The 19,427-nt window shown below is 51.0% G+C and overlaps 2 long non-coding RNA genes across 2 annotated transcripts; one reads left to right on the top strand and one right to left on the bottom strand.

Annotated features, from left to right (window-relative positions):
• The first annotated feature begins 662 nt into the window (after window positions 1–662).
• On the top strand, window positions 663–19,221 carry LOC111933387 (uncharacterized). Its single transcript, XR_002866677.2, has 2 exons — window positions 663–800; window positions 19,098–19,221. It is a non-coding gene; the product is annotated as an uncharacterized LOC111933387 (long non-coding RNA).
• On the bottom strand, window positions 9,540–13,792 carry LOC147651338 (uncharacterized). Its single transcript, XR_015274449.1, has 2 exons — window positions 13,642–13,792; window positions 9,540–12,864 (listed from the first exon to the last, which is right to left on the bottom strand). It is a non-coding gene; the product is annotated as an uncharacterized LOC147651338 (long non-coding RNA).
• Window positions 19,222–19,427: the final 206 nt, after the last annotated feature.

Here is a 19,427-nt window from a genome sequence, read left to right as displayed (position 1 = left end):
GGCATTTTTCCTCATTTGGATGCTCTCCTTCGCCCTCCGTGTCAGTAGAGCCTTTCTAATTTGTTTTAATTGTTAATTTTAATGAGTAGTGTTTTTCTGATAACATTTTAGCATGTTTTGTTGTTTTAGAGAGGGTTTTTATTGCATTGCACAAAGCCTGAAGCACCTCAATGTGGGAGCAATTTGGAAGCTAAATTATTATTATTTATTTAAATCAAACCCTCCAGCCTCTTTAACCGTTTGGCTGATTCTGTAATTGCAGTACCAGTGTGATGGAAATGCTCATGGGGCTGGCAAGGAAGCGTCTGGGTACTCTTCTCAGCTCTGTGACCATGGCATATCCCCAGCCACTGGTTCTGCTTCCTGGGAAGATTTTTTGGATCCAGAGCTGTGCTGTTACTCCAGGTTTGCCCGTTTGGAGGCACCTGGAGTAGGACACGAGTAGAAACCTTCTGTTTCAGGGTCTCGTGCCATCCATGGAATAAGCAAAATTTGGGGGTATGCAGCAAAGCACCAATTTCAGCTCAGTTTTTATCTGGTTGTGGCAGCAGGGCAGGGTGCAGCTGGGGCTGAATTGCTTTTGGAAAGGGTGGTGCTTCTTTGATGTGAAGTCACAACAGTCCTTAGGTCAAAGGCATCTATGATGCTCTTTGAAGCTCTCTCCTGTCCCGTTGCTGCCGTGGCCAGTGGGGCTGTGTGGGTGCACCATGCCCCTGGGGCCCCTGAGACACTTCATGGCTCCAAGAGGCCACCAAGACTCACCAGACTGTGTCCAGTTAAAAATCTTCAGATAGCTCAAGGTGAGCTGTTATTCCCAGGGACTTCTGACCCTTATCTGCATCCATCCCCCTCCTGCTGCTTTCCAAGGGACCCCCTGTGCTGGCAGGGGAGAGCAGGGTGGGATTGGGGCAGCACTGCTGCATTCCTCCTGCCCTGTGAATCTTGAAGAGATCCTGAGGCAGATCAGCCTGATCCCCCTTGAGCCTCCCTTCCCTGCAGGGAAGGCCTGGACCTCCATGGTCTCTCCATTGTGCCTGGCAAGGGTTTGTCACCTCCCTGCTCCATGGCACAATGTGTTTGTGCTCTCAGACAGAAGGATGCTGGCTCACTTTGCCGCTGCTGGGTCGCATTACAGTCCCCTGTCTGTGACAATTTGCAACGCGCCATCGCCCCGGGCAGCAGGAGCTGCTGCAGATGCCTTTTACACACGGGTCAAAGCCCGGGGAAACCCTGCAGGTATTCACTCAGCCTCTGCCTGTCCTGGAGGTGTTGAATGGTACAAGGCCATGGGGCTCCAAGGCTCGAGAGAGCCTGCTCGTGGGGGCTGGGGGTCTGTGAGCATCCTACCCTGGGCTGTTCTGTCCCTTAATGGCTGTTAAAGGGAAAAAAAATGTTGTCTCTTCTGTGGAGATGGAGGTTGTGAAATATCCTTATAATGTTCCTTTAGTGGGTGCCAGCCCTCAGCCTGTGCTAACCCCTGCTTTGTGTTGACCAAACAAGACAGCAGATGGAATATGCAAATAATTTGGGGATTATTTTTTTCTTTTTCTCTCCTTCAATAAGACCTTCTTCTCTTACCTTCTCTGAAGTCCTAGAAAATAACTGGTTGAAAAGCTTTGCCTGTTGCTGGTGTCAGGCCTGCCTCTTTTCTTAGGGTCGTGGTGCTTCCTTGGGGCTGAGCCTGGGAGCCAGAGCAGGGAATGGGCTGGATGGCTGAGGTTGGGAGCCTGGGGGTGGCTGCTGCAGCTGAGGAGCAGGGGAACCACAGGAGGGGAAGGATGGACTTGTTCTTGCAAGCTCTGCCTCTCTCCCATGAGATGCCCTCTCAGCTTCCCAAACCCAATCAGTCCATTGCAATCTCCACAGTGGGCTGGGACTGCTGGGGAGATACCCGGACAAATTTCCTGCTGGGCTGTTGCAGGGCACCCAAGGAACCCCCAGAGTCTCGTGCCCACTTGCTCAAGCCAGTGGTCCCAGTCCCTGACCCAGTAGCCAGCCTTTGACCTCTGATGAGACATAGAAGTGCCAAATTCAGAATAAGTAGCCCCAGATCTCTGGGGTGCCTGGTGGGGGAGGTACCAGGGGTCTGGACAGGACGTTTTGTTGAGGTCTGCCAGGAGAGGCTGCTCCCTGCCTTGTACCTCTCACACCCAGGAACAGTTTTGTGGTACTTGGCATTCATCCCCCTACGCTTAATTTCATCCCATTTAGACCTAGTAAAAAATATTCCCTGCAAGCAATTTATTCAAGAAATGTAGCTGGCACTTTCTGTTGCTGAGTTGTCCAGGAAGAGACCACAACTTTTAATGATTTTTTTCCATTCAGTGAATGCTTTTTATGGCAGTATTTGAGCTCAGGGTTGTTCATGAATGGCAGTATAGTAAAAAAAAAAATATCCGGTGGTCTATCTGACTGCAGTTTGCTATTCACGCTGCGAGGCCGGGCACCTTATCGCACAAAGTATTGTTTCTCTCCCCTGAATAGGAGCTCTCGTCTCCCTCAACTACCTCCACTCCTACCCAGAACAAAATTAATTTCATCCTGCAACAAATCTGGCTGCTTGATTAAATGAATCTGTTGCCGGCCCTGAAAGATATCTCAGTGAGCAAAATTTCATTTCTGGTTGAACACCCACTGAGGAAGCCACAGATACAAGTGGGTGGCTCCCAGAGGAGCTCAGAGCTGTATTTACAGTGCTAACCTGCTTCTGATCCCCCCCAACTCCTGTTTGTAATGCCCTGGAAGGCAGCTCCTGGTGGTGTGGAAATACCCTGGGCACCTCATCACGCTCTCCCAACCCCAATGCCTGCTTCTGGCTGAGGCCTAGTCAAGCTTGGCAAATTGAGCTCTTTTAATTTTTCCTTAGAAACCAATCCCTTGAGCCCTTTTTTTCTGTGGTAGGAGAAATATCACCCCCCACGTTAATTTCTCTGCAATATCTTGGTGTACTCTGAAGCCCTGAGTGTGTTGCTGAGCCTGGGGTTGGAGGTGTGATGCTGCTGGCATTGCATCCTCATCCTTTCCCAGCTCCTAAGCCTCTGTTACACACAGACACTGACTACTCCTGTCGCCATCCCACTCATTGGTTCTGCCTTGTTTCCAGGCACTGAAACCCTTTTTATTCTGTCTGATCAAGACAAACATAGGGGAGTACTCACGGCCGCTTGCCCAGGGAGGGGTTTGCCAAAACTGTCCTATTCTGGAGCGTTTTTATAGTAACTGTGTGATGAGGAAAAGATGGTGAGGGCTCACCATTCTAATTAGGATCATTTCTGTCTTGCAAGAGGGATTGGCGGGGAGTATTTATGGATACGAGTAGGTTCAGAAAAATTCCTAGCACCATCTGTTTGAGAGAGAACAGGAAGAATTTCAATATGCTTTAGACCTTGAAGTGTAATGTTTGTATAACAGGCTCATAAAATCAATTTCTAATAGTTACAGGTACCCCCTCAGGAATTTAAATAGTCTGTTAACAAAGTTATTCCATCTGCCAAGCAAATATATTAAATATGCATGTTCCATGCTACATATATGGTTGCATGTGCCTTTCTCCTGCATGACATGCCCTTGGATCCTGTGTGTCGGTTTTGCTTCTGGGTTACACTCGGTTTTTCCTGATGGCAGCTCAGTGTTTAGTCCCAACTCAGTGGGAGCTCACTCACCTGCCTCTGGCCTGATAATTCACTGTTATGGTCACCTTGTTCTTTGGGAGCTGAGTGTGGGGGTTGCTCTGTCCTGGTCCCCTTCCCATCTCCTGCTCAGCTACCCTTGGACTGTCTGGGTGGAGAGAGCTGGCCACAGGGGTTATAGAAGGGTTATAGGGGACAGAGGGATCTGAATTTGCAAACTGAGGACATGCATGGGGCAGGATAATCCTTTCACACCCATTTTACAGACATTTTAAACTGGTGCTGCAGCCTGGATAATGGGCCAGTTGCATTTTGCTATGCTCCTTGCTCCCCCATGGCACCTCACTTTTCCATTACCCTTTGGATCCATCAGTGCCCTGCTTGGTGCCAGAACTCCAACTGCCTTGTATGTTTGGGATCGGGCTGACAACTCGGGGCATATGCAGGCAAACTGCAAATATGTCATCCTGTTAACTAAACAGTTTGCATTTAACGCTGCCCGTGGAGCTGAACAACACCTCGCCAGTTCTGCAAAGGTTGTGTTCTCAGTGTGATCGGGAGTGATTTATGGCGAGAGTTAGGCTGTGTGTCCAGAATATCGATGGAGGCGTTTGCTGCCTATTGTGTTTAATAGCTGTTGGGGTCCCTCTTTTTACCATTGTGTCATTTGCTGCCTGCCAGCCTGTGCAGGTCTGGGAGCTCGTCTGTCTGGGCAGAGTTATTGATTGCAGCGTGCTTGGAGCCGCTGCTGGCTGGGTGCTGGCAGTGGGTGCCTCTTCCAAACAGCTGCAGCAGGCATGGCACATGCTGGCCACTGTCCCCAAGTCCCCTTGTCCACCTGCTGCAGCATCACCTCAGGGGAGGTGCTCTGCCCTCCCCTCCCCACCCTGTATCAACAGGAACCAGACTGAAACTGCTCTTTGCTGGGGAGTGGAGCTGGAAGGCAAAATCTGCACGGTTTTAATGGATTTACCCTCTCCACCCAGAAAGCAGATGAGGCACAGGAACCCCATGGGATTCACCAGCAGGCAGGCAGGAGCTATCCTGGAGGGAAGAGGCAAAACCCCTCACGTCTGAGGCGTGCCGGGAGACTGGGATTTCCTTCTGATGATGATTTCTTTGTGCTAGGCCGTTTATTCTTCTTTTTTAATTTAAAAATCCACATTCCCACTTCCACATAGCTCGTTATCTCAGGGTGTGTGATGAGGTGTCCAGGGGTCTGTCCCGGCAGAGATGATGCAGAACACATTCACGCGGGCTGTTGGATCTGACCCCCCTCTCCCTCGGGGAGCGGGTGGTTTTCATTTCTGCCTCTTCCATTAGAAGCTCTAAGGCGAGCTCCATCTATTAACTGAGAACTGCAGGCCTGTAAATTTTGGCAAGAAAAGGTCCTTGGAAGCAAATAATCTGTATTTTCTCAGGGTTGTTTGTCCTCTTTGCATGTGCAGCCTTTGCTGGTCGGGAGGCAGGTACTGCCACTGACTCCTTCTCCACATGTGCAGATTGATGGTGTCTGCTCCAGAGCCTGCTCCCTCTTCTCTTTCTTTCCTTCTCAGTTTTGTTCCTTCCCTTTTGAGCTGTTTCTGCTTTGCTTAGGAGACTCCTTTATCTGCCAAGTCCTGATGTGTATCTGTTCATTTCCTAGGGCAAACACATTGATCTGTGATTTCTGTTATGATACTGCAGATTTCTGTTCCCTTTATTCTTTTTTTTTTTTTATACTTTATCCTGCCATCCAGGAGGTGGTTTCTGCGCTACGGAGAAGCTCAGTGTTTCTAGAAAAATGTGTGTTTCCCTGCCTCAGAGCTGTGCCTAATTGCATACAGAGCAAGCGTCCATCCCTCTTAGTTCCAGTGTAATTCTTTGCGGTGTGTTCCTTTGTGATTGTGTTTTATCCAGCAATAACAGCCGCTCTCCTTCCAGATATTTATTCTTTTCATGAACATCACCATACTGGCAAAGGGTTGGGCTTTTTTTTCCATCTTAATGCTCTACTTCATAGCTCAAATCAGGGATTTATGCTTCAGGGATCTCAGAGAAGGCTTTCCTCTTTTCTGCTACATCTTTCCAGAAGCGCCATCTTTCTGTGCTGGGATTTGGAGTTCTTGGACATGTGTTACTGCTGCCGGGGATGCTGCTCTCTGCTTTTAGATTTGTATTTACTGCCGTGCTTTGCTCTTTAATTTTGTTGTTCTCTTTCTGGCACAGAGATGAAGTGATGCAAATGAAGGCTGGAGTGTTTGGTTTGCACAAAAACCAACCCTGGCTATTCCAAGTGGAGGCTGGCAGGGAGTGGGAGGGCAATGGGCAGCATCTTTCCATGCAGCCACTGCAGCTCTGGGCATCCTGTGAGGGCTGTAATGGAGGGGCAACAGCCTGGGCAGGAGTGGGTGTCCCCAACACCTGGCACAGTGAGGTTTGGAGAGCAAAGTGCAGATAAGGCAGGGATGCCTTCCAAAAATACCACTTACCTTTATCACACCTCTCCCTGTGCTGAGGATAACGCATTAGTTTTTCATCCTGGAAGACCTTATTTCTTATTATGAGTTAGTTTTACAGCACCCTGATGTGTGCTCAGCACTTTACGGTGCAGGGAGAAAGATGAGGTCCGTGTGACAGATTTACCCGGCGTTAAATCCTGACTGAGTTACAAAGGAAAGAAGCAGCATGTCTGAGACCTGGCCTTCATCCTGTCCTGCTGCCACAGAGGCTTTGAGACCCTTCTACATTTTTTAGTGACATGAGGGAGGTTTTTCTGCCCCATGTGCCCACTGTGCTCTACTTCTCACCCAAGCCATCACTTTTGGCAGGTGGGAGTCCCGCGAAAGCTGCAGCAAGGAGGGCATATGGCACACAGCTCCCAAACAGGGACCAGGGAATGGTGCCGTGCCAGGACCATTTGACAGCCTGGCACAGTCCCCCTGAGCCACCTGTGAGTGGGGGAAAATGCTGGCATTCAGCAAGGGCTCATTCACTCAGGCTGGCACCTCAGCTGCAGGCTGTGCTGGAGCCAGTGGGACCTAGAGGCTGTGTCAGGGTGTGTTTGTGGCTGGGAGCCGTGCTGGAGGAGGTTAGGCTGCCCCAGGGCCATGCCCCATCTTGGGCAAACTCCCTCCGCCCTTCCAGAGGCATAAGTGAGTGTAAGATCACCACAACCCTGTCACCTGGGCAGGAGAGCTGCAGACTGCCTCCCACAGCTCTGGGGATGCTGATGCTCCACCAGGGTCAAAACTGGAGGCAATGGGCCCTCTGCTCCATCCCCATGCCCGGGTGCTGCCATTGCCCTCCCTGGCTACGTGGGAACGACTCCCAGGGCTGCAGCATGCTGAATTTCACTTTTCAAATGGGGTTTCTGGCACCCAGCCAGGCAGCATTTCGTGTTGTCAAATATTTTGGCAAACCACATCTCAGCTTTAGTCTGAAGCGTCTTTCGCTGGGGAAACGGCGTCGAGCCGAGCTGCCGGCACAATCCCAGCGTGGAGGGGAGCACAACACTGCCAGACATCCTGAACAGGAGCTGCTGGTGCTGGGGTACCCTGGCTGGGGGGCACTGGGACCACAGCTGGGCAGGGTGACTGGTGAGCAGTGAAAGGGCCAGAAAAAGGTGTTTCAAGGTGACTGTAAATGGTTTGTGAAATCAGGCTGAACAGGGAAAATTGTATTGACAAGAATAAGAAAACTCTGAAAAGTGATTTTTCAAGTCTCGATTTTGGCTTTTTGTTCTGAAATTGCCCTGCATTAAGAAGAGAATAAAAAAAAAAAAAAGGGGAAAAAAAAAAAAAAAAAGACAGCTCTAAGTAAACTAGAAATAAGGGGACTGTATTATTTTTTTTTACCAGCTCATTGGAAAAATGAAACATATTTGTTCTGGGTCAGACCAAAATGAGCAAAGCAATCAGTTATCCACAGAGCCACGCTGCAGGCTGGCTTTCCTTCTGCTCTCTCTCCTGGGCATCCTTGAAAGAATATCCAATACCTTTTTATGATGTTTGAAAGAAAATATCTCTGAGGAGAGGAAAAAAGAGCAAGGTGTGATCCCAAAAAGTCTGCTTTCACAGCTTGGACAGACCCATCTTTCCCTCCCGCAGCCGCTGCTCCTTCCTCCTGCCTGTCACGTTGTGTGGTTAGAGCACACGTACTCACAGCCCCAGCACCATGATGGGTTTTGAAAGCCTGAGAAATCCTCCCAAAAGTCTGGTTTCCGGCCAAAAAAACCCGAGGTTATGCAAACATACACGGAGCTTGCAAACAGGCTGTGTGTGTTGGATGGAGAGCAGCTTTGTGAAGCAGGTGTGAGCTGATGCGGGAAGAGCTGCGCTGCCTGATGTCTGTGCTGAAATCCAGTGTCAGCCCACAGACTGAAACCGGGGCTCTGGAATTAAAGGAAAAAACAACCAAGGAATAAAAATCCACCATTGCCACAGCATCCCAAGCACAATCCCACTGGATTCCAGGCCAGTAGGCAGTGCAGTCCATGCAGGTTAGGGCTGCAGGGCCCCTTTTGGAAACTCCACCAGCCCACTTGGGGGCAGTGGGGTGACCCCTCCCCAACCCACCTCCCCCATCTGCATCCCCCAGCATGCTGCCACTACCCTTGTTGTGCCCCTAGAGCTCTGCTTGTGCCTGTGTAGAGGTTTAAAGGTGAATGGCTCCTCAGCAAAGGCACACCTGAAGTCTTGTGCACCAGTGAAACCTCCTAAAATAACAGTTTCTGTCAACTGCCAGGAAAAACCTTGTTTGGGTTTAAAATGTGTTCAGAAGAGTCATTCTCTTATGAAAAACTGTGGCTGTCAAAGCACCAAGGTGGAGTTGCATTTATTGCATATTAATGATTCCACATCAGCTGTGCTTGTTTTTCAGTACCCAAATATTGGAAATATCAATGTATGAGCATTCCCCATTGTGAATTGTCAGACATGCAAATTCTGGGGTCTGGAAGCCCAGCAGAGCCACTGCATAACCCACAGGAAATGCTCCCTGTGCTGGTGAATGCCATCATGGCAGGGGGAGACTGGGTCATCCTGGAGCTGGGCACCCATAACCATGTGAAAAGTGGGGAAGATGTGAGTCTGTCTTGCTCCATCCTGGAGCTGTGAGCTGCACCAACCTCCCATTTGAATGCTTTTAACAAACACAGGATGGAGAGGCTTGAGCCCATGTGATAACGTGGAGGGAGACGTGTGGTGTGAAAAGCTTTTGGGGAAAGGGACAGAGGTGTTTGCTCTGTGGGATTTCTGACACCTGGTGTTGGAGGCTGGCATGGAGAGGGTCATCCTGAGTATATAAGCCTTTTCCTCATTGCTCCCTGGAGGGACTTGTTTGGGGATTGAACCTTATCCCTTGGTTTGTTCAGTGGAGAGGGTCTGGGATTGTCCTGTGCAGGGACAGAGTCTGTACATAATGATCCTTGAGGGTCCTTTCCAGTTCAGGATATTATATTCTATTATTCTACTCTATTCTATTCTATTCTATTCTATTCTATTCTATTCTATTCTATTCTATTCTATTCTATTCTATTCTATTTTCTATTCTATTTCTCCAAGCCCCTGGGGGTTCCCTGGCCAGAGTAACATCCTGCCCCTTCACCTCCCTCCTTCAGGGCAGGGAGGGATGCTGGTTGGTTTGGGTGAGTTCCAGGCAGAGCTGATCCCCCTGGGGCAGAAGCCGCAGAAATGGGACCGGGGAAGCTGGAACCCTGCTGCTTGTGCCTTTCTCCAGCCTGATAAAGGAGACTGAAGCATCTCTTCTCACTCATTCCTTGGAGGGCAGGCATGAGGAATCATCCCTTGAGATGGCTTTCTGCAGCTTCCACTGTCCCCACCACCAGGCATCAGCTTCTGAAGGAGCACAGTCCCAGTCTCTCCCAGACTCTTTGCTCCCAGAAGGAAAACAGACAACCCAGAGTAGTTCATCAATAATGTGTATTTTCCTCACTCATCTCTCCACAAGATCTTGGTGGGTGTGGACATGCTTCCCAGCCTCTCTGCTCCTCCTGTGTTCATTGGGGAAACTGAGGCAGTATGGCAGGAATGTGAGCACAAGCATCTCCTCCAGCACAGGCAAGGCTGCAGCAGAGCTGGCACCAAAACCCAGGGGCTTCAGTGCTTCACCTTGTGCCTCTGCTGTAAATCCACCTTCTTGCACCAGTCACTGTGCTCAGCATTAGTGTGATATTAGCTTGAAGGAGACATAGACACTCCGTTGGGGTTTTTGTTTTTTTAAAAGCACATCATGTGTTAGTTATTAAAAGAGCTGCCTACATTTTACAAATATTTCCAGGAAGAAATTTGCCAGTGTCTAGGGCTGCAGAAGAGGGAGTGTGAGGATGACCAGCACAAGGCTGGCTGCCAGACCGTGCTCTTTATCCATCCATCAGTCTGTCCCCAAAACCTCCCTTCCCCCAGTGGATTGGTAACAGCAATGAGCCAAGGTGCCGAAGCCTCTGTGTGTCCTGCTTTCCCCCTCCAGCCTGGCATGGGGGGCCAGTGGCCCCCTCCCTCAGTGTGCATCCAATTTGGGGCATTTGCAGCATCCCTCATCCTCAGGGAGGGTGGTGCCTAACTGAGGACTGCAAAGCTGCCAGGCTCCTGCCTGTGAGCTGCTGTTCCCTGGAGAGCTGAGCCTTCCTGGGGGCTGCCTGTGATCAGCAGAGCACTGGCTGCTGAATCTGGGCAATGGCTGTGGCTGGAGGGCTCCTTCCAGAGCACTGCCAGGGAGAAACAGGAAGAGAAGCTGTGCCTAGGGAAAGGGCTTGTTAGAAAGCTGGGGGGAATCACAGACAAACAGGGGGAGTTGCCTGCAGGAGATCTCCAGGTAACACTGAAGAGTAATGGCAGCTCTTGGTGCCACTGAGAGCTCTGATCCCCCCGGCCATAACTTACACACTCATGACTCAGTGTAAAGTGCCTCCTGCACCTGCCTGCCTCTATAACGGATAAACAATAATAGTTTGTGGTTAAAATATTGCCCTCAGATGATAATCTGTGGGACATGGTTTATACAGAACAGCTGCACTGGGAGCAGGGGTAACCTCTCTGTCCTTGGTGAGAAGTTTTTGCAGCCGTGGTGCTGGATCCAGGCGTAGGGAGAGGGATGCTGTCGGATGCAGGGGTTTGCAGTCACTGTATGTGGCTCTGCACTCCCCAAAGCAGGCAAGGTGCAGGGAAGGATCCTTTACCATTCACACTAAGAGTGGTCACTGTGCTTACAGATAGAAATGGTATCAGTGAAACCTCAGCAGAAGTCCCACCCAGAAAAACAGCAACATCAAATCCACGCAACACCGTTTTCCCAGGACTGTTACCTCCCTCCAGGATGGCGGCTGCTCGGGGCTGGGTGACTGGGGTAACAACAGAGCAGGATCTCAGCCTGGAGATCTCAGCAGGATCTCTTGAGGCTCAGAAGAGGTTTGGGGACAGACAAAAGTCTCCTGCAAGTGGGTGGCAGTGACGCAGGGCAGAGCATTGGTATTGCTGGTATGTCGAGCACCTTGTTTATTATACCTCAGACATGTCGCAACAGTCCTGGGTTGTGTAATGGTTTCCAGGAGATTTTCCTGCTTTCAGCTTTTGGAGCTCTCATTCCCAGGGCTTAGTTTCTGCCAGAGATGGGTTGTGGTAGAGAGAATGAGTTAAAATCAAATTCTCCTTAGGTGGGGTTTTGTGTTGAGATACCAAATGTGTGATGGAGAGAGGGAGGAGACCTTTCTGAATTGTTTTTTCTTCCTTCTCAAGAGCTTACAGATATGGGGTGAAAACTGGGTGCAGCTTCCCCTCTTGGTGGTCTGATGCTACTCTGTTTCATGAAAATTGTAGGCCCTGACACCAGGAATTTCACTCACAGGGAATTAAATACTTCTTCCTAGCAGAAACAAGAGGTTGTATTTGACAAATGGCCTTGCCTTCCCACTGCAGGAGGCTGAGGATCCCGTGACCCAGCTTGAGTATTTTTGTGGCACTTCTGGGGCACTCCTCTTGCCCCTGCCTCAACCAGGTTCTGGCACATTCCTCCCTTTCCCCTGGCACATGTGCAGTTTTCCTCTCCCTTCTCTCCCTGCCTAGGATTTGGAGAGTTTGCACCACAGGATGGGAGTCACCTCAGCCTCTGCAAGGTGCAAGAGCAGAGAGAGCTCTGTTCTCTCAGAATTCAGTTTGGGGCTTGGGTAAATCCTCTGAGCTGTCAATCAGCAAAGGCAAGCTCTTCATTTGGCACAAGTGACCCAGGAGTTTCAGAAGCTTAAAATATTGCACAACTTGGAAGAATTATCACTGGGGAAACTGCTGTAGCACCCCAGGGAAATTCAGAGCTCCACCACAAATGCAGAGGAATTCAAGCTTCTCCTTGAAGCGGCTGCAAGAATTTCTCAATTTGGCCATCTTTGTTTTCCAGAATCTCATTTGGCACATTGGCTGAAATCTTCCTGGCCTGGGTTATGCCCCCAGCTCCAGGGGCTTTTCTTATTTTTGAAAACTAAATGCTGGCACGGTTATAAGGAATTGAGGGAAGATCTTAAAATGGAAAATGTTGGGCAAGCCTGAATAGTTTTGCAGCGTGGTGAGGGGAACCTCCTTGCTGGGGAGACTGGGTCCCTCATGCTGCTGTGCTCAGCTGGACTGAGCAAGGATGGGCTCTGAGAGTGGGAGGATGCTCCTGTCCCCACGCCAAAGGAGTGCAGCAAATACCAGGGTACAGCAACGCCAAACCTGCTTCCCACTGCATTTCTCTGCAGGGAGGTGCTGGGCAGAGGCTGAGACCTCTCCAGCTCACTGCCATGTCCAAGCTCCTTCCATATCCAGACTTGAGCCCTCAAAGGATGAGTTGCACCACATTGCTAAGCCCACAGCGAGGTCCCCCTCTGCGCTTCCCTTGCAAAGAATGAAATAACCTGGGAGCTGTTGGCCTCTGGAAGCAATTTAACATGGGACGTGGCTATTAATTTAAATAGATTACAGAAATTTGAACTAAGCTGCATATAAATCTTCTGACCAGCTCTTTGGGCTTTGGTCTCTGTTGTTTACACTTTTTTTTCTTTCTTTTTTTTTTTCTTTGAATTGTGTTTTATTGATTCCTGAAGCTGTGATGGTTGGGTCGGAGCTCACTGCTTGGATGGCAGGAGGCTTCTCTCTTCCACACATATTACCTTTCAGAGCTACTGTGAGTAGGACACAGATGTTGTTAGGTCTCAGGTAAAGCCATCAAAGGTGGACGTTCAATCAAGTTTGACATCATCTTCAACCTGAAGGCAAAGGGGTTGGTTTTGATTAGCAGCTCACGGGGTTGAGCCTAACCCGTATCAGCGCTGCTGCTGCTACTTTACCTGAATGGCAAAACCACAGATGGTAATTATAACCATAAGTGCTTACAGATTTCCTAACAACAAAGATAATTTGTTTGCTCCATGCCTTGTTAGAAGGGGAATTTTGTTCTGGTGACTGGGTGGTTTGTGGATCAGTCGTTGCCCTTTCACCCCTCCGTCCCCAGCTCGGCTGTTCCCCCCAGCTGTGGCCATTAGATGTTGATCCAACCAGAAGGGTCCTGCCGAGTCTGGTCCCTGCAGTGGCCACAGAGACGCCAGCCCGGTGCAAGGAGCAGTCCTGGCCTGGTGGGGAGTGGGATGCTGTGCTGACACCCATGGGATGCCCTGGGATGCTGGGCAGGGAAGGTCCTCCTTGCTAAAGTCCCCCTTTTCTCATCCCATGCACATAACTTCTAGGGCAATTGAGGTGAAGGCTTGCTGTCAGGCTTCCCCTGCCAGAGCTGAGCAGAGTAAAGCTCAGCTGCATCCCCCCTGCTCACCCCACCGCCCTGCTGTGGGCAATGACAAGACAGCATGTGAACAGCCAGGCTTGCACCTCTATTCTGGGAGCCACTGCCAAAATCCATGGCTTTCCTCCCGTCTGAAGGTGACCCAGCACCTGAAATCTCGGGAGGAAACTGGGGGGAGCTTATCCCTGTTGATCCCTGACAGCCAGAGGTCTCTCTGCACCCTGCGGCCGCTCTCTCTCAGGGTTACCTGCGAATTAAACCAGCTGGATCCTCGCTGGCAGCCCTGGCCCGTGTCCACAGCCATTCCTGAGGGCAGAAAGCCTTTGGGTTCGGCTTGGACCCCGGCTTGGCAGCAACTGAGGGCAGCGTCTCGCCTGGCAGGCAGGCAGGCAGATAACAGCTTTGATTTCTGGGTCTCACTTTAATTATAATGGAAGGACGCGGCTCGTTAAGTGCCCGCTTTGCTTTCCAGCGATCCCTCCCGGCTGCCAAGAGCGCTGGGCTAACAAAAGCATTCCTCTCCCCGCCGGGGCCGGCCGCAGCAGCCCGTATGGCGAGCAGACGGAGGGGATTAATGCACACGAGAACAGTCTGCCCGGCTCCTGGTCCCTGCACACAACCCGAGACCTCTGAGCAGTCTCTCTGGGAGGAGAAACTCCCCTGGAAATGGAGAGACCTCCTCCAAAAAACACCCTTACGCCTTTACACCGGCTCATCCCCACCTCTCTGCCTGATACCAGCAGAATACCTGCAGGGTCTTGCCCCAGAGTGTTTCTTCTCTCCCACTGCTCGGATCAGATGATTTTTTCCGTGCCAATCATACCTGGAGTTGTTCAAGATGGTGATATTGATCTTGTTCATATTTGTTGCCTTAATGAGTCACAAATTCTGTCTGTGAGCAGAGGTGGTTTGGAGGTGCCGGCTGGCTGCTGCTAACCTGCCTTTCTGGAAGGGTTGGAATTTCAGCAGATTTGGAGAACTGGTGTTTTCCTAGATTCCTAGAGGAAATTACACTAATTGCAACAACCCCCATGTGCCTGCAGCAAGAAGAAGTGATAGGATCTCCCCAAATGTCTGCTCCCGAAGCCTGTAACCTTCCTAACAGCCCTTCTCCCCCCCTGCAGCACGGAAGGACCTGCGGCAGGTGATCTGCCAGACCCAGCACTTAGGGCTGCTTTGAGGATAAATTGTTCCTGTGCTGGTTCATCTTCTGTCTGCAAATGGTTCTTGGGGCTGAGCAGAGGTGTCAGCTCTCCACATGGGCAGGGGACTCGAGCTGCTGTCCACTGCCACTCTGATCTTGGCTGGGGCCAAGTTTTCCTTATTTTGAAATGATTTTAATATTCAGACTACACAAATATCCTCACATGGGTACGGTGCATGGGGTCACATCGCAGTGCTAGTGTGGAATTGATATAAATGCTCTATGGGGTATGTCTAAACAATGGACCCATATTAATCAAGCTTAATATTAATCAGCTTCCTCCTCCACTGAGATCTAGCAATGCCCCCCTCTCCAGACCCGGACTTGGAGCTGGTTTGGGGATGCAGGCTCTTTCCGGAGCAGGACAGTGTGCTTCTCACATCTCTCAGATGCTCCTCAATAGGCTTAATTTAAACATTAACTCACAATTTGCCTCTGGGCTCAGGGCATGGAAAAAATTAGAGCAAAAGGAGAATTTTTCAAGAAGCTCTGAGTGAGCAAAGCAGGGTTATAATAGAAATAGTTTTGGACCTTAATTATGGCTTCTAATGGAAATAGTTGTGCAACCTCAGCAGCGGGGTTTGGTATGTGCAGCAGATCTGAGCCGAGGATGTGACGGGAGGACAACCAGGGCTCGGCAGCCTTTGGCTTCCTTCTCATGGGAGGCTCTTGGAGAGCTGGGCTGAGGCTGGTGAGGGAAATGTTCCTCACTTCCACCAGCCACAGCTTTGGATTGCTCCAAACAGAGCTAAGGCTTTGCCCCTTTTGTGCTTCAGACAAGAACGTGGGCAGCCTCGAGTCCCTCGCCAATGCCAGCAGAATGTACAGGCGGCATCCAGCCGAGCACCTCCGGACAGAGGAGCAGGGAGAGAGCCTGGAATTCCCTGCTGGGATCAGCACTGCTCGTCCTGCTCAGCTTCCCCCCAGGACAGGGGCAAGCAGGCTGACTGCCTGCCCCTCTCAGCTCCTCCAGGAAAGCGATTCCCGGCTGTCAGTGCCGATACAGTGAACCCCAGCACTGTCCTGCAGGGATAAATGATGCCCATGAGAGCAGAGATACTCGTTTGAAGGATCCAGATTGCAAAATAATGACACAGCATTTGCGAGGGGTGGGAGCAAGACGGGTTAATTACTTCAGAGGAAGCACATCACCTTTGGTGTAGGGTCAAACCTCCTCGCTCTGGAAATCTGCTGGTATTACCCTGCTCTAAGGGGTCACTTGGCACCGCCTGGGAGCAGTGACGTGTGCAGCTAATGTGATTTACAAACCTCTGGTTTGGGCCATCAGTGGATGATGGTCCTTCAAGGGGGAAGGGATCACCTGGTTCGTCTCTTTTCCTTCCACAAAGATCTCGAGGCAAAAGGTTTCCTTGTGGCTAGGGAAATTCAGGTGGGATGAGTGGTTGATTAGCATAGCTGCAGGGCTGGAGGACACCAGCCAAAACCACTGCCATCAACTGGGCAGACTGGGATGATGGGAGATCCAGAGGGACTGGAAGAAGGCATGACCTCCTCCTGTGCCTGCACACTGCCAGGAACAGTCATGGAAAATGATGGTGACGTCTTGCAAAGGACCGGTCTCCATCTCTGCAATGGTGTCAGGGTGGGTGGGGAATGGCAGCCCCCCTTCCCCAGGGTGCTGTGCAGAGCTTCCTGTCACACTGTCCCCTTGCCAGACCACAGCCAGCTTTAGGCTGTCTCCAGGGGGAGCAAAGTCACTTCCCAAGGATATCCATATGTCTCTTCTGGATATAAATGCAGAAAATATGGGTTGGTTCCGCAAACCCAGGGCCCAGCAGCCATTGCCAAGGCACATGGCCTTGCATTTTCAACTCTCAGTTCTTGAAAACTTGGGAAATCCTCACAATTTTGGTCCTCCAAAGAGTGATGGAAAACCCTGGCCTCATTGTGGGGGTTGAGTTGTTTGGAAAATTCAGGCTTTGTGCTGAAGATGCAAACATGTTAGTTCCCCTCCATTGCCCATGTCTCTGTGTAGGCTGCAGAAATAAAGCAAGTGTTAAACGTGCAGGCATTTAACCCTTTCAGGATGCCGGTTTATTCATAGCATTAACTAACATAAAGAATCGCCCAGTGCGTTTTGACAGGTACTGTTTTAAAGCTCTTATCATAGTTATTTTTTTCCTTTTATCACAGTTTTTGTATTGTGTGGTGAAGATTCGTCTCTATCCTTGCCTAGTTTATCTATAATTCAGGACGTTTTTACACTTAGGTTATAATTGACTTTTCCATGCTGCAGCAACTCAAACAATAACTATTAATATTCAGCAGTCTATAGTGATAAAGATTTCCATTTACTTTCTTTTACTTAACCGTGTGAATATACGACATCCTATCTCACACGGGTAATATTGAATTCATTCATATTTACTCTCCATTTTCCTGTATAACAATATTGAAAGAGTGAGCACTGCGGTTTTGGGGACATCTGACTCCCGCTCTCAGCTGGCCAGCCCTGCTTCCACAGAAGGGAGCCAACACCTGCAGGTCCTGGTGAGGCTGTGACTCTGCCTGGCCATCACCCCTCAGGCCTTCCCAAGGCTGAGGAAGAAGGTGGAGCAGAGTACAAAGCACAGTACCTCAGCCTTCCTCCCCTCAGGAGCAGGACCCTGGTCCTGATGAGGACACTGCATTTGCACCCAAGAAGTAGTTGCCTTAAAAACTCAAAATGGTGTTAGAGGGCTGTGAGCTGAAAGTGGGGAAAATGCCTCGGTACCCTGCCCCAGGTGTCCCTCATGGTGTGGGGTAATGCCATAGATGGATGGGTGTGCAGGGTGGATTGATGGTGGAAGGAGATAGCAGCTGGGCTGGGAAAGCAGAACAGTTCATTCTTTAAGGGGATTATGCTGCAACACAGAACCAGGAGTCCCCTGCCCTGGGCTTTACAGTGTGACCTTACACAGGACGATGAAGGGAGGCTGAGGACACAACAGGCTGATCTCCCATCCCTTTTTCTGCTGTAAAATACACAGTGGCAAGTTTGGTGGGGAGGCTCTGAACACCAGCACTGCAGCCTAGGCTCTGACCCACTACTGTCACCACCAGAGATAGCAAAGGTGTCCTGGCTCTGCCTCGGGGGCTTTACTCTGCTGCACAGCCTCCTCCTGTGGTGCAAAGACACCCTGTGACTGGGTGCTGCTGGGATCAGTGCCAGGCTGGAGAAGCAGCCAGGAGGGGAGCCAGCAGGAAACCCCAAACACGCTCACCGTGATGCTGGGCAGCAGATGATGAGCTGGCTCTCAGCAGAGAGGATGGAGGGGTGGGAGGGTGAACAGTCCCTTGTTGCTGGGGCTTGGGGATGGAGCCGTGTGCATTTCCTTTCTATTGCCCCTCGAAGGCTGCGTGCCTGCCTGCCAGCCGTGTGTGGCACCCCACTGCAGGGGCTGGATGGTCACCAGGCCCCTGCCCGGGCTCCTGGCACACAGCTGGCACTGCCAGCATGGCAAGCACTGCGCGGGGAGATGCTCTCTCCTCCACTCATCCCCTAACGGAGGGTGGAGCAGGGACCGGCTGCAAAGCCAGCAGCAGGCAAGGTATTAACTGCAGCTGTGTCGAGCTGTTGTGACTGAGCTCTTCCTTGTAATTATGAAAAATGTCCTGCACAGAGGAGAAGTGGCAGAGCTGCTCCCCCCTGCTTGGAGAGAATTACTTTCCCAGGCAGCTTTCTTCCAAAAAAGAGGGGCTCTTCATCCTCTCCGCCCCAGCCACCCACGGAGCGGGACTGTTCCCACCGGTGCTGTTGGTGAGCTGTTCCTGAGCTTCACGGCTAGTTAAGGGCTAGTGGGGTTAAACGGAGAGTCCATTAATCTCGGCCCGCCGAGGTCACAGCCGAGGGACACACATGTGGCTGGTGATTTATGGGCAGCCTGGGCCCGTGCCCCTTCTTGGGGCTGCTGCCAGAGCTGCCCAGCACGGTGGGCACTTGCCAAGCCTGGCAGGAGGGCCAGCGAGCTGCTCTGGCTGTGGCCGGTGCTGCTTCCACCCTGGCTCAGCCCTGGCAATAACTCACCTTGCAGAGACACCTCAGGAGCAGCGCTCCCCACGACAAAGCTCACACCCCCTCCACTGCCCCCCACCCCGCCTCAGTTTCCCCATCATTAGGAAGAGTCCCATCCTCTCCAGCCTCGCAGGACCCGATGCCCATCACACCCTGTGCAATTCCCAGCCCAGTGTGAGGAGGGCTCCGTGTCACCAGGGCAGCTGTCCCGGGGTGCAGCAGGTGGGATGGAGACAGGCAGCACTCCGGGGACACCGCAGCCTCTGGAGCTGGGGGCTGCTCCTGCGCCACGTGCGGAGATGGGATTCCCTCTTCTTTCATGTTCCTCTTGGCCTCTGATCAGAAGTGCGCGCTATCTGCCTGCTATTAGCCTGCCTGCTGCTCTCTGCCCCGGGAGCAATCACAGGGTGAATGAATAAACACAACAGCATTTAGTGAGATCTGAAAGGAGATGTGATGATAATTTCTTCCCTGCAAATTGTAGGCGCTCATGTTTTCAGCGTGCTGAAGGCAATTAGAGAGGAGCGGAGCTGGCAAGACCAGGGACAACGCTGGAGAAGCTGCGACTATGGAGCCGTAATAACAATTTAGATTCTATTTAGATACAAGTGGCTACAAGTTGTGTCTCAATATTGAATCAATCGACACAGACAAATGGTTTAATATGGAGGTTTTCGCCGGAGAGGAAGGGCTTTAGAGGCACCCAGATGGGGTGGACATGAGGGACAGAAGCAGAGCTTCTGGCTGCAAGAGGGGAGACAGAAAGGGGTGATCCTGTGGGGAACAAATGCCCTTTCTCGCAGCTCTTGGCGCT

The sequence above is a fragment of the Cyanistes caeruleus genome, chromosome 10 (genome assembly GCF_971803275.1).
Source record: "Cyanistes caeruleus chromosome 10, bCyaCae1.hap1.1, whole genome shotgun sequence".
Classification (NCBI taxonomy): Eukaryota; Metazoa; Chordata; class Aves; order Passeriformes; family Paridae; genus Cyanistes; species Cyanistes caeruleus.
The sequence above is the reverse complement of the archived record's forward strand: the minus strand, read 5'-3'. Positions and strand labels throughout refer to the sequence as shown.